The 13,769-nt window shown below is 43.0% G+C and overlaps 1 protein-coding gene across 2 annotated transcripts in view; it reads right to left on the bottom strand.

The window, feature by feature from the left end:
• The window catches only part of ADAM12 (ADAM metallopeptidase domain 12), a 171,135-nt gene that overhangs the window by 32,352 nt on the left and 125,014 nt on the right, over positions 1–13,769 (bottom strand). The gene's annotated exons all lie outside the window — the stretch shown is intronic.

The following is a 13,769-nucleotide window of genomic DNA, read 5'->3' as shown; positions in this document are numbered from 1 at the left end:
GCTTCTTTTCTTCTTCTTCTTCTTCTTTTTTTTTTTTTCATGAAATATAAAAGCTCATCTCCATCATCTCCATTTCAGAGGAATTCCCCTTCCTAAGGGGCTGAGTGAGAGGAGAGTACAGGCACAGGAACAGAGCCACTGCCCCAGAAAACTACAGGCTGAGGAGATGAGACAGCCAAAGCACTGAGGAGAGATGCAGGAGCTACTGATCCGTGCAGGGTCACGGCAGATCAGCTCCACATGTCCAGCACTGGTGCCACTGCTGAGGCTGTGAGATGACCCCATTAATGTCATTCCCACTGCTCCATCTGGAATATGCCTGGAGGGGCACTGCCCTGAGCTGCAGGAGACCCAAACCCCTCCAGCTGCATTGCAGCACCAGCTCAGGAAAGGTGGAACTCCTTTGGTTCCTCCAAATCCCGTCTGTCTACATCTCAGTACCTCAGATCCACCTCCTCTGAGTTCCTCCACCATAAACAGAACAGATTTGGCTGCTTCTCAGCAAGCATCACTGAAGGGGTAACACAACGATTCTGGGAGCTCTCCATGCATTGCACAGGAGGATAAAGCACAGGCTCACGGTATCTTGAAAACCTTTTGATTATTACGATTATCACTCTCCAATCTCGTTTTTCATTTCTTATTCAAGAGCTGCAAGACTTTTCTAAAGGAACTGACATTTTCTGTCCCAAATATTGGTGTTTGCACCCCCCCCCCCCCCATATGTATATACAGATCTATTTATAGGGTTCATTTCTTCCAGTTCACATCCCAACCTGATTATTCAGCATTATGGCAATGTTTATACAGAGCCTTTTACCAAAAGACCCTGAAGTGTTTTACAATTATTCACTCAATTAAAATGCACAAGAGCCCCAAAGAGGTCTGTTAAGTACCACCACAGCTCCCTCCCTGAGGTAATATGATAATTGGAGATTATATTAATTTTAAAAGGGACATTTTGATTCTTTTTTGGAGCATACTTACTTATGGAAACAACTGTTGGTTAGCTAATTTCCAAAGGTGCAGAAAACTGGGACTGAACTTTGCCCAGAATTCCTGAAAACCCAAACCTGAGGGGCCATATTTAGAAATATCTCCGGCATCAACTGTGCTTTTTAGGAGCATGAAGACACTCAAAGATCAGAGGGGTGCTGCATCCCAGCCCTTGGAGTTGGAAGTTTCCCTAGTCCAACACCAGAATTTCCAACCCTTTCCATGACAACACCTTGCCCGAACTGACCACCGCAGTGACTTTGTGTCTGTCTCGACCCAAGGACCCTTTGAGATTCAAAAATATGAATATTTACTTAAATCTCCAAAATTCCTGATTTTTGGCTGACAACTGGAGAGGAGGAGAGCAGTGCAGAACCTTTTACTGGAGGGTGGAGAGGTGAGCTTGAACTTGTTCAGACTCTGCAGATGTCTAAGACAGAAATATGTTAAGTTTTCTGCTGCATATCCTGGTTTTACATAAGAACATAAAAACAGGGCAGGGGTGGAGATTAAATTAAAGAATAGGGATAGGGTTGTTTTTGTTAACACAGTTGTAAGTAATTTTTCCATGGAAAAAAATGGCAGGACCGGAGAGATTAACCCAAGAATAAACTTCTAGAAGGTAGAAACTCAGGCAGCATGAATGTTTCTAGACCCAGGGAGGTGTTGATTTCAAGGAACTGTGACAATTTTCCAGCCTCCTCTAACTCCTGATCTAATTGACGTAATTCTTTTGCACTCAAAAGCACCCCCCTTGGTTTTAACCTTCTAGACATTATTACTGCTCTCCAGCTTTTGAAAACAGCTTTTTATGGGCTCCTAAGAGAGAAGAGCCTACCAGAATAAAAGTGAATTTGCTATTAGATGACATTTTTTGACACTCCAGCTCTTCTGTACAGCAAGTATGTTAATGAATTAGTAAGCATAAAGAACTTCACAGAATTAGGTGTCAAGCAGGAGATAAAATCCAGTTTTCTTTGATATTGAAAAAGGTGTTCAAGTACTACAGACCCCTTCATGTATCAAGTTCTGTCACTACACGTTATTTCCTACACCTCACATTTTAGTAGCAATTGTTTAAAATTAGAAAAGTGCCATAATATGGAAGGACTTTTTAATCTATTAATTAGGCAAGCGCCATAATATGGGAAGACTTTTTAATCCATTATTTAAACAATGTCTTAATTTCTAAGTACTTTTGAGGGTGAAAGGCACAAATGCAGTTTTTGACCCCACCAGCACAATAAAGGGGGAGCTTAAAGGGATCTGCAGATTGTTTCACACCCAAAGCTTTTGGAAACAGCAAATTGGGAAAATTAGGAGGAGGGGAGAAGCTGGAGGACCCTTTGGGCTCTTGGAAGCAGCTTTGCCCAAGACATCAGTCCCAGAACTGATGGGGCACATCTTTTTCAGATGATTCGGAGGGATTTAACTAAAAATGTAGAGTGGTTTCATATCCAGATAAAGTATTTAAATGGGAAGTTTGCTTCAAAAGGTAGGAGATGTCTGACAACCCATACTTATATTTTTAGCCTATTTTTCCCTCCCTTGCTCCTCTCTTTTAGAGTTTTAATCCCTAGAGCAGCAATAAAGTAGAGCACGGAACTGGGCCACGTAGTTAGAGATGACATCAAAGCTCCTCTGTCTGAGTTCATGGTCAGTGACTTCAAAACAAGCCCAGATTTCTCCTACAGCTTTTGTCACGTTCACTACATGGTGGCTTCTAACTCTTCCAGTAAATAACTGGGAATATTTCACACTGGTGGTTAATTTAATTGATGTCTGCTTGGATGGCTTGTTGTGCTACAGAGGAATTTCCAGGCTTACTGGAAAGAAAGCCTTTCCAAGTAAATGTTTAAACTCTGCACACAAATGCCTTAAGTTTGTTTTAATTTTTCCCTGGGGATAGTGCAGATTCCCAGAATGAAGTCCAGCAGTCTCCCTTCAGGTGCCCAGACTGGATTGACACAACCCCAGCTGAGCCTTGACCTCTCCCATTACACGGAAGGTGAAGTTTTAACTACCTGGAATATTCAAAAAGGCACATTTATCATGCTGGATGTGGGACCTCAGGGCAGAAAGCAGCGACAGAACAAATGCCTGGATGGTTCCCAAAAATCCATTCTGCAAGGGAGCAACACTTAATGGCTTTATACAGTATAGACTGTCGTGGCAGTCACAAAACTGCCAAATAAAACATTATTAGCAGTTACTTTCCCTTTGACAAATGGACGGTCAGAGAAGTTTTTTCTTGGAGGAGAGGCCTGTTGTGACTTTCCTTTGTGTTCTGGGGGTGAAGCAATACTAAACCAATTTATCACCCCTGACAGGATCCTGACTCTATGCTGGAGTTATCTGCATTGCAAAAGCTCCCTGGGAATTGAACTCAGACAACTGTTCTTCCTGTTGGAAACCAGACAGCCAAGGAAGGAGCTATAATCAGTTTGAATTTGCCTCTGGCTCATCTTTTGCTCTGTTTCCTTTTAGACCACTACCTCATTAATAAAAATTTGCTGGATTGCTGAGAGTTCAGGTTTCACAATCTACTGCTTAGAATTTGAGGCTAATCCAATGCTGACTACAGGAAAAGTCAAAAAGCAAGACAGAGCAGAGGGAGGGATGAAAAGGCCGGGTCAGGTCTGGTCCCAGGCTAAGGAGAAGTGGGATGCAGACACCCTGTGCCTGCCAGCAGCTCCCGGCAGTGAAGGGAAATGTGGATAAGGAGCACAACCAGAGTGCCCTGAGTTTAAATTCGTCACACAAAACACACCATCCTCAGCACATGATGAGCAAATAAAGACAAATGGTCCAAACCATTGCTGAAGATCAGCTTCCTACTGATTTCTGAAGAGGGAAAAGGTGCTTTGGTTAGTTCCCAATGTGATTTTACAATCTGCTTGTGTTCCAGGCAGTTACATTCTGATTTTCTCCCTTGAAAAACCTTGGAGTTGATTTTTTTTAAATGGGCCAGGAGCAGATAGGATGGAAAAAGAAAAACCTGACTTTGGGAATCAGATTGATTGAAAGAGCTGTCATAAAGCGGGTATTTGGGCTCAGAAGACAGATTTGGGTGAGGATGAGCCTGGACATCAGGTGAGCAGATCAAATGACACCAAGTTAAGGGAAGTGGACTCCAAATAGGGCTAAACCCAACCAGGAGAAATCCGGGCCAAGGAGAAGGGATTTCATAGAAAATCCTGAGTTGGAAGGGACCCACAAGAATCCTCGAGTCCAGTTCCTGGCACAGACAAACCCCAAGGATCGACCCTCTGGATGGAGCACGTGGAGATGCTGTTCCACTGGGAAGAGCAGGAGCAGAAGCACTAAGAGAGTGAAGTGCATGGAAATGCCACTTATGAGATGTGGGTGCTGGAGAAAAGAATCTGAGCCCTGCAAAAAGCTGGGAATAAAATACCTGGGCGACAGGCTCATACTGATTTCACTTAACATCTGTACTACCAAACTCTTAATAATCAGGACTCCAAGACAAGAGGATCTGACTTGCAAGCAGCATGGCTCAATTTTTTTTTTTCTTTGGGAAGATCCAAAGGAAAGATAAGTGAGGAAAAACAGTGCCAGAAATCAGTCTGAATTTCCCCAGCATTCCCACCTTCCCTGCCCCTGTTATGAGAAAAAAGCTCTTTATCCCATATCACCTAAATCACCTCAGAACAATGGAAGTGGAATTCTTAAAAAAATCCTAAATATATAATAACAAAGAATCACTTTTCTACCTTCCCCTTTCCTTTTCACAGAGCTGGAACAAAGAAAAATTAGCAGCCACATTGTATTTATTTCATTATTTGAAGCCATGAGGACAGGATGGATCCAGCCATGATCTAAGACTTAGGGATCCTTAATGAGCAAATTAAAACTTTCACTCACAGGAATGAAAAGCTTTTGATAAATCTAAAAAAAAAACCCCATATGGATCCTGGTGAAACCCTGGCCTTACTGAAGTCCATGGGAGTTTTCCTACCAGCTCTGGATTTCTCACTGGTGGTGGTTGACTGCCAGGAGAGCATCAGGGGTGGAGATGAACACAATTTCCATGCTATAAGAGGCAGACAGAAAGGCTCCCTAGGACACCAGACTTATTTCACCTCTTCATTTTCAGTGCCTTTATTCTAAAATAGGTGGTTTCTTATCTTAATTCATCCCTGGGGCTGCGTCATTCCTTTGCAAAGGCTGAAATGGAGCCTCCCTGCATTGCTGCCACCAGAACCCCCCAGTAAATGTGCCCAGCACTTTGTGACAGGCTTTGACTTTAGAAAAGATCAAGAATGTCTTTGCAGGAAGGAAAATTTTAAACATTTTGCACATCTATGCCAGGCACAAAAGGCTCTGTGATTCCCATGACAACTGTGGAAAATGCAGCTGTGGGCATCAGTTAATTACAGGGATTCAGCCTTCCAAGTCCACATCAATTCCTTCAAGTGCTCCTGGGCACACAACACATGTTCAAAAAGGAGCTTTCATGTGACCTTAAGGATTTGCCCTTTAAGGTATGTTTCCATTTTTAAGCCAGGAATTTGGAATTCATTAACACCAATTAAAACTGGACACTGTGCTTAACTCTCCATGCACTGCACTGCAGATTTATCCCTGCAGGTTGAAAAGTTTGCCGTTTGTTTTCTTTTTTTTTTTTTTTTTTTTGATGAAACAGAAAGCCAAGATAAAGGGAAATGTCCTTATATGATTTGTTCTCATGGGTCATGGCAATAGCAGCACTGCAGGAGAAAAATGTCCCTCTCAGAGCTATATTTCCTATGGATATTACAGCAACAAGACAAAAGGCAGCTGAGCTCCCTCATCCCAGCATCCAGGCCAGGAAAAGTGGATACATCTCATGGCAAAAACCCCTGCTTGTCCTTAAGTATCTGCTATAAATAATCACACCAGAAGTAAAATGTGTTTTCATTTGAGAAGTCACCTCTCTCCTTGTCAGCTTCACTTACAGCAAAGTCATGTTGTCAATCTGAGGGCTCTCCTTGAGAACACACCAGCAAAGCCAAATATTTTCCCTTCTAACAGCCCATCCACTGAAATGGGAAAGACTAAACCAAATAAAAAGCAATTATCTTTTTTCTTTTTTTTTTTTTTTGCCCCACAGCTCTGTGCGCTAATTGCTAACAGTGATCCACTCCTGCAAAGGACTGGGAAAAATTAAATGGATTTCAACCAACGCTACTAATTCTTCAACACAGATCTTATTTATCACACAAATTAAATATATCTGCAAGGCATGGAAATTATTAACAAAAAAAGAAGGCCAAATGCACTGCAGACGTGGGGCTACTTGGAGTGAAGGGAAAGAGTGACATAAATCTATTCTGTAATCTCGTGGCTGTTTCCTACTAAAGGAAGGACCAGAATGCAATGTGCTAAATTACTGGGGCAGAGGGATATGTTGCTTAAAGTTGGTTGTTTTTTTTTTTTTTTGAAAAAAAAAAAAGCAGTTGCACTGCTGGCACAACAGACCTAGCTCTGTCACAAGTAATTTATTACATCAGTATATCAACTTTATTAAAAAAAGAAAAAGACAACAAAGAAGTCTGTCTTTGTGCCGAGCTCAGCTCAGACTGGTTTGGAAACATAAACAGCTTCAGAGTTTAATTAGGAACTGTTTACATCTGAAAGATAATTTCATTTTCCTCAAATTGTAACAGAGGTAATTCCAGATAGTTCTGCTGACTCCAGAGTTTAATGTCTCTCAGCTGCCAGACTGAAAAATGCAAAGTGAGGTCTGAACAGCTGAAAACCAACTGAGAGGGGTCAGGGAATTCTGTGCTAACTACTAATGGTTTGATTATCTAACATTTAACAGCTCTGCAGCTACAAGATGCTGCGAGATGCCTGCAAGAAAAAAAAGAGAACCACTCAGTAAATTAAAGTGTCCTTTCCCACACTCTGTTTCTGATTTCTTTCCCATTTTACCCTGACCTTTTGTCTTTCTCTATGTTTTTTGGGTTTTTTTTAATCTAGAGAGGTGCTGGAAAAAGTGTTTCTCCCTTCAATTTGATGCTGTTTTCATGGCATACCTGGCTGTGTCCCGGAGCAGTGTGCTGGAAATCTCTGGAGGGTCTATATTTTCACATCTGGGGACTCCAGTTCAGCCTTTGAATGACCAAAATGAGGGTGACCTGATATTCTGCTTCCTTGAGATCATTTTTCAAAAAACAGAAAAGGTGATTGAAACTAATACTTTATACAACAAATGACACAAGTGATCAGTACTTTCCCAACTTGTCCCTAAGAGATTTTCACTGTTTTATTTACTTAACTACATGTTTAAAAAGTAGTTAAATAAATATATTTTTCTAGAGTAGTTCAAAAATCAAACAAAAGCAGATGACAAAACAAGAAGGCTCCTCAGAAAACCCTTTGCAAACCCCCTGAGCCCTGCAGCTCTCCCGGAGTCCTCAGCCACCCATCTAAGATGCAAATATTCACTCGTGCGGTGTAAACTCAGCCTTGCTGCCACTGGCCTGCTTTGGATGTGCAGCCCTAAAGCTCATTAATGGTAATGAGGGATCCACGAGGGAAGCACAGACCTTCAGCACCATCGAAGGACAAAGTTGTGGAACACTTTAATGATGGGGTGCTGTTCCCTCAAACACTGCCTGAGGGGGAGGAGTGAAGGAGCTGCTGAATCCCCTCAGCCTGACCCAATCCTGCAGTTCATCTCCCCCAGTTCCATCAGGATAACTGCACTCCTGGACAGCCAGACAGATCCCTAAGGAATCCTCATTAACATTCATCTTTCCTCCCCCTCAAGCCTTGCTTTTCATTTGGATGGCTCCCATCGTCTGGATTCTCACACAGCCCCACAAATGCTACTCCAGTTCACCAGAGGCAGAAGCAAACTGCAGCACAGGAGCAACCCAGGTTTGGTTTTGGATCTACAGGCCAATTTCTCTGCCCAAACCCATATTTCCAGCAGAAATACCAGATGGTTTTGGATAGAGACCCTGTACACAGATACAACTCACGCACCGGTGACCCAACACTTAATTAAGGAATATTCACTAATCCAAGTTGAGACTCCTCAGGGGATCTGGGGAACATTTCCAGATGCACCCTTGGACCCCAGAGGTTTGGGGAAGAGGGAGTGTTCTGATGCTGGACTCCTGCAATAACATCTGCATGTGAATGCCAAAGCTTCTGCCAACCCTGCCCGTTTCCAGAGAAATCTTCCAAGTCTGAGCACTGCAGAGATTGAATCAGAGCATTTACACCAGGAAAATCAGCAAGACATTCCAGAGTCTGGAACAAGCATGAAATGGGAATGAGGGCAGGAAGAGAAAGCAAATAAATAGGTATTTTAGATGTCTCTGATACTGTATTTGCTACCACAGAGGCTGTCAATAGAGGGGAGCCGATAAAACCAGCTTTTCCCTGCCAGCAGGAAAGGGTGTTTATTTATAAATAAACACAAAATACAGTGTGATGCACCTCTCCTTGGCCACTGGAGCTAACACATGAAAGCAAAGCAGCAAATTAACTCTTCCTCTCTTGCAGCAGATCTGCCTTTCAAGAATATCTTGGGAATTGGCCTGTGAAAGAACAAATGTTTCCTAAGCTCATCCTGGGATGCCTGGACCACTTCTACAACAGATCCACGGACCAGCTCATCCCCACTGAGGCAAACAGGAATGTTCACATCTGCTGTGTCTCCTGTGCAACTCCTGGTCTTGCTCGGTGTCACTTGGAGCTGATCACAGACATCTGGTACTGCTGCTCACGAAAAAGCCACTCTGTTTCCACTTAAATATTTTATTTCACTTTAATTACTGCTGATGTACTCAGTGTTCAGTGCAGAATATCTAATTGCTCCTGGAGGGAATTAAAACCCAGTAAGTACCAAGGCTCTTTTTCAGTGGTACCTGAAAGAAGCCCACCTGATGGTCTTTCCCATTGTTAATTTTCCCCAGTTTCTCCTCAGTGGTGCTTAATTCAAGACAATTAGTTTAATTTGGGACTGTCACTCAGCTGAGTCTTAACATATCACCTTTGCTCTCACTCTCATTCGCAAATAGGCAGCTTCCCATTGGGTCCCTGCTTTAATTCTAACCTAAAGGTTTTAATTTTACTTAAGAACCTATTGATTACAGGGGGTTTTTTGGGACTGGTTAGAAAAATGTCTTCTCCCAATTACAACAGTAAATGAACCCGTATTTTTCTACGTGTGATTTCTATTCTGTGCTCTTTCTGTGTTCCTAATTGGTCTCCTCCCCCAGACCCTGCCTCCAAAAACTCCATAATTGACGTGAAACCGTGTACTGAAAGGCAATTACTCAAAATTAGCTGTTCCTTTTTTTCCCCGTGAGGCACAGTTCCATAAAAACCCTCTGAAATAATAATCTATAGCTGAGAGGTTAAATTGATCTCATTTCTCCTTTTCTTTCACTCATGATCATCACTACACCAAACAGGAATTTCCACCAGCAGTGCCACAGCCCAAGCCCCACTTCTCTGTAACACTTGCAGTCCTATTTATCTGAGTAAATTCAATTTAAAATCTGAGTGAAAAGCACGAAGTGACTTTAAATTCCAGCTGTGAAAATTGGAAACGGGAACACAAGATCCAAGATAAGAATGGGGAAAAAATGCAGGCAGAGTGGTTCAATTCATTCTTGACTTTTCAAAAGGAACATCACACGGAAGGAACATGACAAAGGGGAGTTGTTGTGTGGGGAGGTATCCTAAACAAGCTGCTTCCTCACTCCTGTGCCTGGCCCACACCTTCCTGTGTGTCAGCAAGGGATGCAGATCAGAATATGCCTTGGAACTCTTGGAAAAAGAGGAAAACCAGGTCTACCAGGAGCCTAGATGAAAACAAAAGTTTCCCAAGAGATGTCCTTTCTTTCGGAAGGTTGTTAAGCAAATATCAGCGGCCATGCTCTCTCACACATCAGATTTTCCACTTCTTGAGTATCTGCCACTTGTTTCACGTCTTGAAACAATAGTTCATACAGTAATTTTATTCTCCTGAGTATTTAAATTATTTTGCATTTATTTAATCTTTTCTCCATCATGGGCTTTGACAAGAACCCTCCAGATCAATGTGGGGTGTTCCACCTCGTAATAAATGTGTAGAGAAAGAACAAGGTGTGGGCAGCGGGCCAGACCTGAGAAAAATCTCCACCATTCCCATATCCAGGTGCAAAGAGGACTGGAGGGGACACCACAAAGCAGCCCTTTCCCCATTTTCCATCAGGTTGTGGCTATGGGGAGGCAAAGAGAGATGGAACAAATGGCTCTGTCCCAGGAGCCATTCCCATTAGCCCTGGCTGGGATGATCCAGCACCAAGAAACGATCCTGGGAAGAGAAAACGCTTCTGCCAGGGGCCAATGAAAGAGGATTTTGTTATTGCAGGTAAGGGCATCCCAAAGGGAAAAAGACAACGGTAGGGTCAGCATCAGAATGGGCTTGGTGAAACTGCCTGGCCTTGGAGGGTTCCTGCTCTCATTAACCTCACCTAGGAAGAGAAAATGCAAAGACACCAAGGAGTGCTCCCTGTAGGAGGGAAGGAAGAACAAATTTCCACTGTGTTCACTTCCCTGCAGACAATTCCCTGTGTGGATCACCTGCATGGAAACTAAAAGAGCACAGTGCTCAAGGACACAGGTAAGTGGCTGAGGGGAAGTTCAACCCTTGAGCTCACAGGAAGGGAGAACACTATCAAAATTTTGCTCCCCTTAAGGCTGGCAAAAAATCTCAAACATATCTGAACTCAATATTTCAACTTCTAAGTGGGAGCTCACCTGACCTCAACCCCCATGAATGCTCCTGTGCCCAATTTTGATGAAAGATGTGTAAAAACTGCATTTCCAGAATTATTAAATAAACAAGTGCTGCTAATTGGCAGCATTTTGCTCTGCAGTGCTAAATTTTGCTCACATTCGCAAGGGTATAAATCCAGACCCTGCACCAGAACTCTCTGGTATTTATCTACCTGGCAGGAGGAATATTTTCACTCCTCAGAGTGGACACTTTAGGGAGATATTTGGAAAACAAGTGGAATACTGAAGTGACCTCACTGGCTCAGCCTAGTCCCTTAGTTTCCAGATAATGAGATCTCAGCAAAAAGACCCATAAATCTCTCTAATATTCCTTCTTTTTCACTTGGAATGGTCTATGTACAAAACAATTTAAAAAACTAGAGGAACATCGTTACAACATGTGCATAAAAACAAGGACAATGTGTATTACATATTCCTTACTGATATGATTAGTATCAAAATTAAATATATTTAAATATTAATATTCCTTCTTACTAACTATTAATTTTAGTACTAAATATTCCTCATTTATAATATTTTTATGGGAACCGCCCGCCTTTCTACAAAAGGATTTATGTGATTTTCATTGCAGATATTTGAGTGTCTCAAAGTCCTGGACTGACACAAATTTGTGGGGTTTTGTGCTTGATTTCATGTTATAAAACATGCATTTTGCTAAAGTAGTACGTCTTTAGACATTTGTAGCTCACACACAACTGGTGTTCATCCTGCTGGTATCTTCTAAGAACAAAGACTGTAGGAAGCTGATTAAAGGAGAGACCCAACAGAGTTTAAATTCTACCCTGATCCCTGGAGGTTTTTTTCCACCAAGATGTAATTTCCAAGACCTCTTCAAAGACTGAAACAGAAGAACTGAAAGAAATTACAATAATTGATGAAATCCCTTTTAAGTAATAAGCTTTAAAACATTCCCTTTTGTGCATGACCACACCACTGACTCCAAAGTTAAATTCACAGAGGCCTTTCTGGTATAACTTAGATATTTCCTACTTTTTACAGACATCAGATAAGGGCCTCTCAGTACTTTTTACACTAACTTCAGCTAGATTTTTTTAAATTCCACTCATTAAATCTACCTTAAACCAATTAGAAGAGCACGGAGTGAGTACACTGAGAGCAGGCTGTCTCTCTAAATGGATATGGGATGCTCTTAAGTTTTGATTTTTTGGCTATTTCCAGAGTGCATTTGAGATAAGGAGCATTCATTTGGCCTTCCCTTAACAGACAAGCACTTCCAGAGAGGAAAACTTTTCAGTGTTCCTTGAATAATGGTGCTCAAGGGAATATTGCTATTGGTGAGACACGTTGGGTAATTAAATATTCAAAGTGTTAATTTGAAATTGGTGAGATGCAGCTTGGCTCAAGGCAAGAAGTGTTCTCCAGGAATATTTATCACAGATTGACAGCACGGTGTTGAGATAGAGCCTAAGGCTATAAACCCAAAGTTAGTTTCCATTTACAAATCAATAATCAGTGCAAACAAAACAGCCTGCTCAGGGCTGTGAAGGCCACAGCTCTTGCTCAGGCACAAGCTGGATGCAGAGTTTGGTGAAAATCCAAAGAGGGCATTACAAGGTGGAGCTGACTCCCCCTCCCCAACCCTGTGGGGTGCTAGAGGTGGGCACAGCCTTTAACCTGGAAGGTGCTACAGAAACCCCCCCAGAAGAGCTGAGCTGCTTGGAGTCATCCCCAAGGGACGAGGATTGGAATATCCAATCCCTCATATCCTGAGGAACGCTGAGTGGGCACAACCTTGCTCTGACCTTGCCCTGAGCCAGCCCAAGCCCAGTGTCTGGACTGGCACATCCAGCACCCAGGACAGGATCAGATACACTCAAAGGACTCCAGCGTGAAGGCAGAATGAGGAAGGAGCTGTTTTAATGCCCCTCTCACCAGATGAGTTCAGACAAGGTCCAGAAATTTCTGTCCTGAGAGCATCCCTGTATTTACTCTGAAGTGGAGCAGCTGGATGCAGAACCAGTAACTCAGCTGAGCTGACTGGAATGAATCCTTCAGCAGCTCAGAGCCCAGCCCTGCTGCCCACTGCTCACCAGCAACCACCTCACCTCACCTCAGAGCCCTCTCCCACTTCACTCTGTCCTCACAGTGTGCACAGAGCCCTGACTCGTGCAGGATGCAATTCCATGGGGATAATTACCACCTATTGTCTCAGAAGAGCAGAGTTATTTTTCTTTTCCAGCCTACAGAAGTCCCTCTCATTCTCTACTACTCTCTCAACTCTCTTTTGTTTGTCTCTCAGCTTGCTGTGCTTGGCCTCTGGCCACAATCCCAATTTCTGCCCTGATGGAGGGTGACGGCTTTGCCTTTGAAGGAATTCCAAGGCTGCTGTTGGGCTGACCAGCAGGGAGCAACCCTGCCCAACACTCCCTGGCCTCTCCCAGATTGCTCCCCTTCTTTCCCAGAAACTTGCAGTCTCGGAAAAGGCAGAGGGAGAGCTGATCGCAATTCCCAGAAGAGGTTTTTAAGCAACAGATGAACTTTAAGCACACAGAGTGAATGCTGGAGCTGAATGGGACATCAGAGAACATCCAGACTATCCTCTTGTCCTCAGGCACATCCAGCTGTACCTACACTGCTGGCAGATATTTGCCTCACTGGTTCTTACTGGATTCCAGTCACAGGCAGTATCATTCCTGCAGCTGGTCCAGTCTAACACATGGCTTACCATCAGAGAGCTCTGGCAAATCTTACTTCAGTTTCATCCTATCAGTCCTAGTTTGAACATGGACATGGAGAACTCGTTCCTTGTATCCTTCAGTTTCTAACAGGAATTTAAAATACATCCCAGCAAGCAGTGACAGCTCTGCCCAGGGTGCCTGGAATTTCAGTGTCTACAAAACACTTTTGTCCCTTGGCACAGTGCTTTTGCCACCAGCAGAGCCATCCTTCAGTACTGACACAAGGAATCAGGGAATATCCTGAGCTTGAAGGGACCCACAAGGATC

This window comes from Corvus moneduloides, chromosome 8, assembly GCF_009650955.1.
Source record: "Corvus moneduloides isolate bCorMon1 chromosome 8, bCorMon1.pri, whole genome shotgun sequence".
NCBI classification, from domain to species: Eukaryota; Metazoa; Chordata; class Aves; order Passeriformes; family Corvidae; genus Corvus; species Corvus moneduloides.
This window is presented reverse-complemented; position numbering and strand designations above follow the sequence as displayed.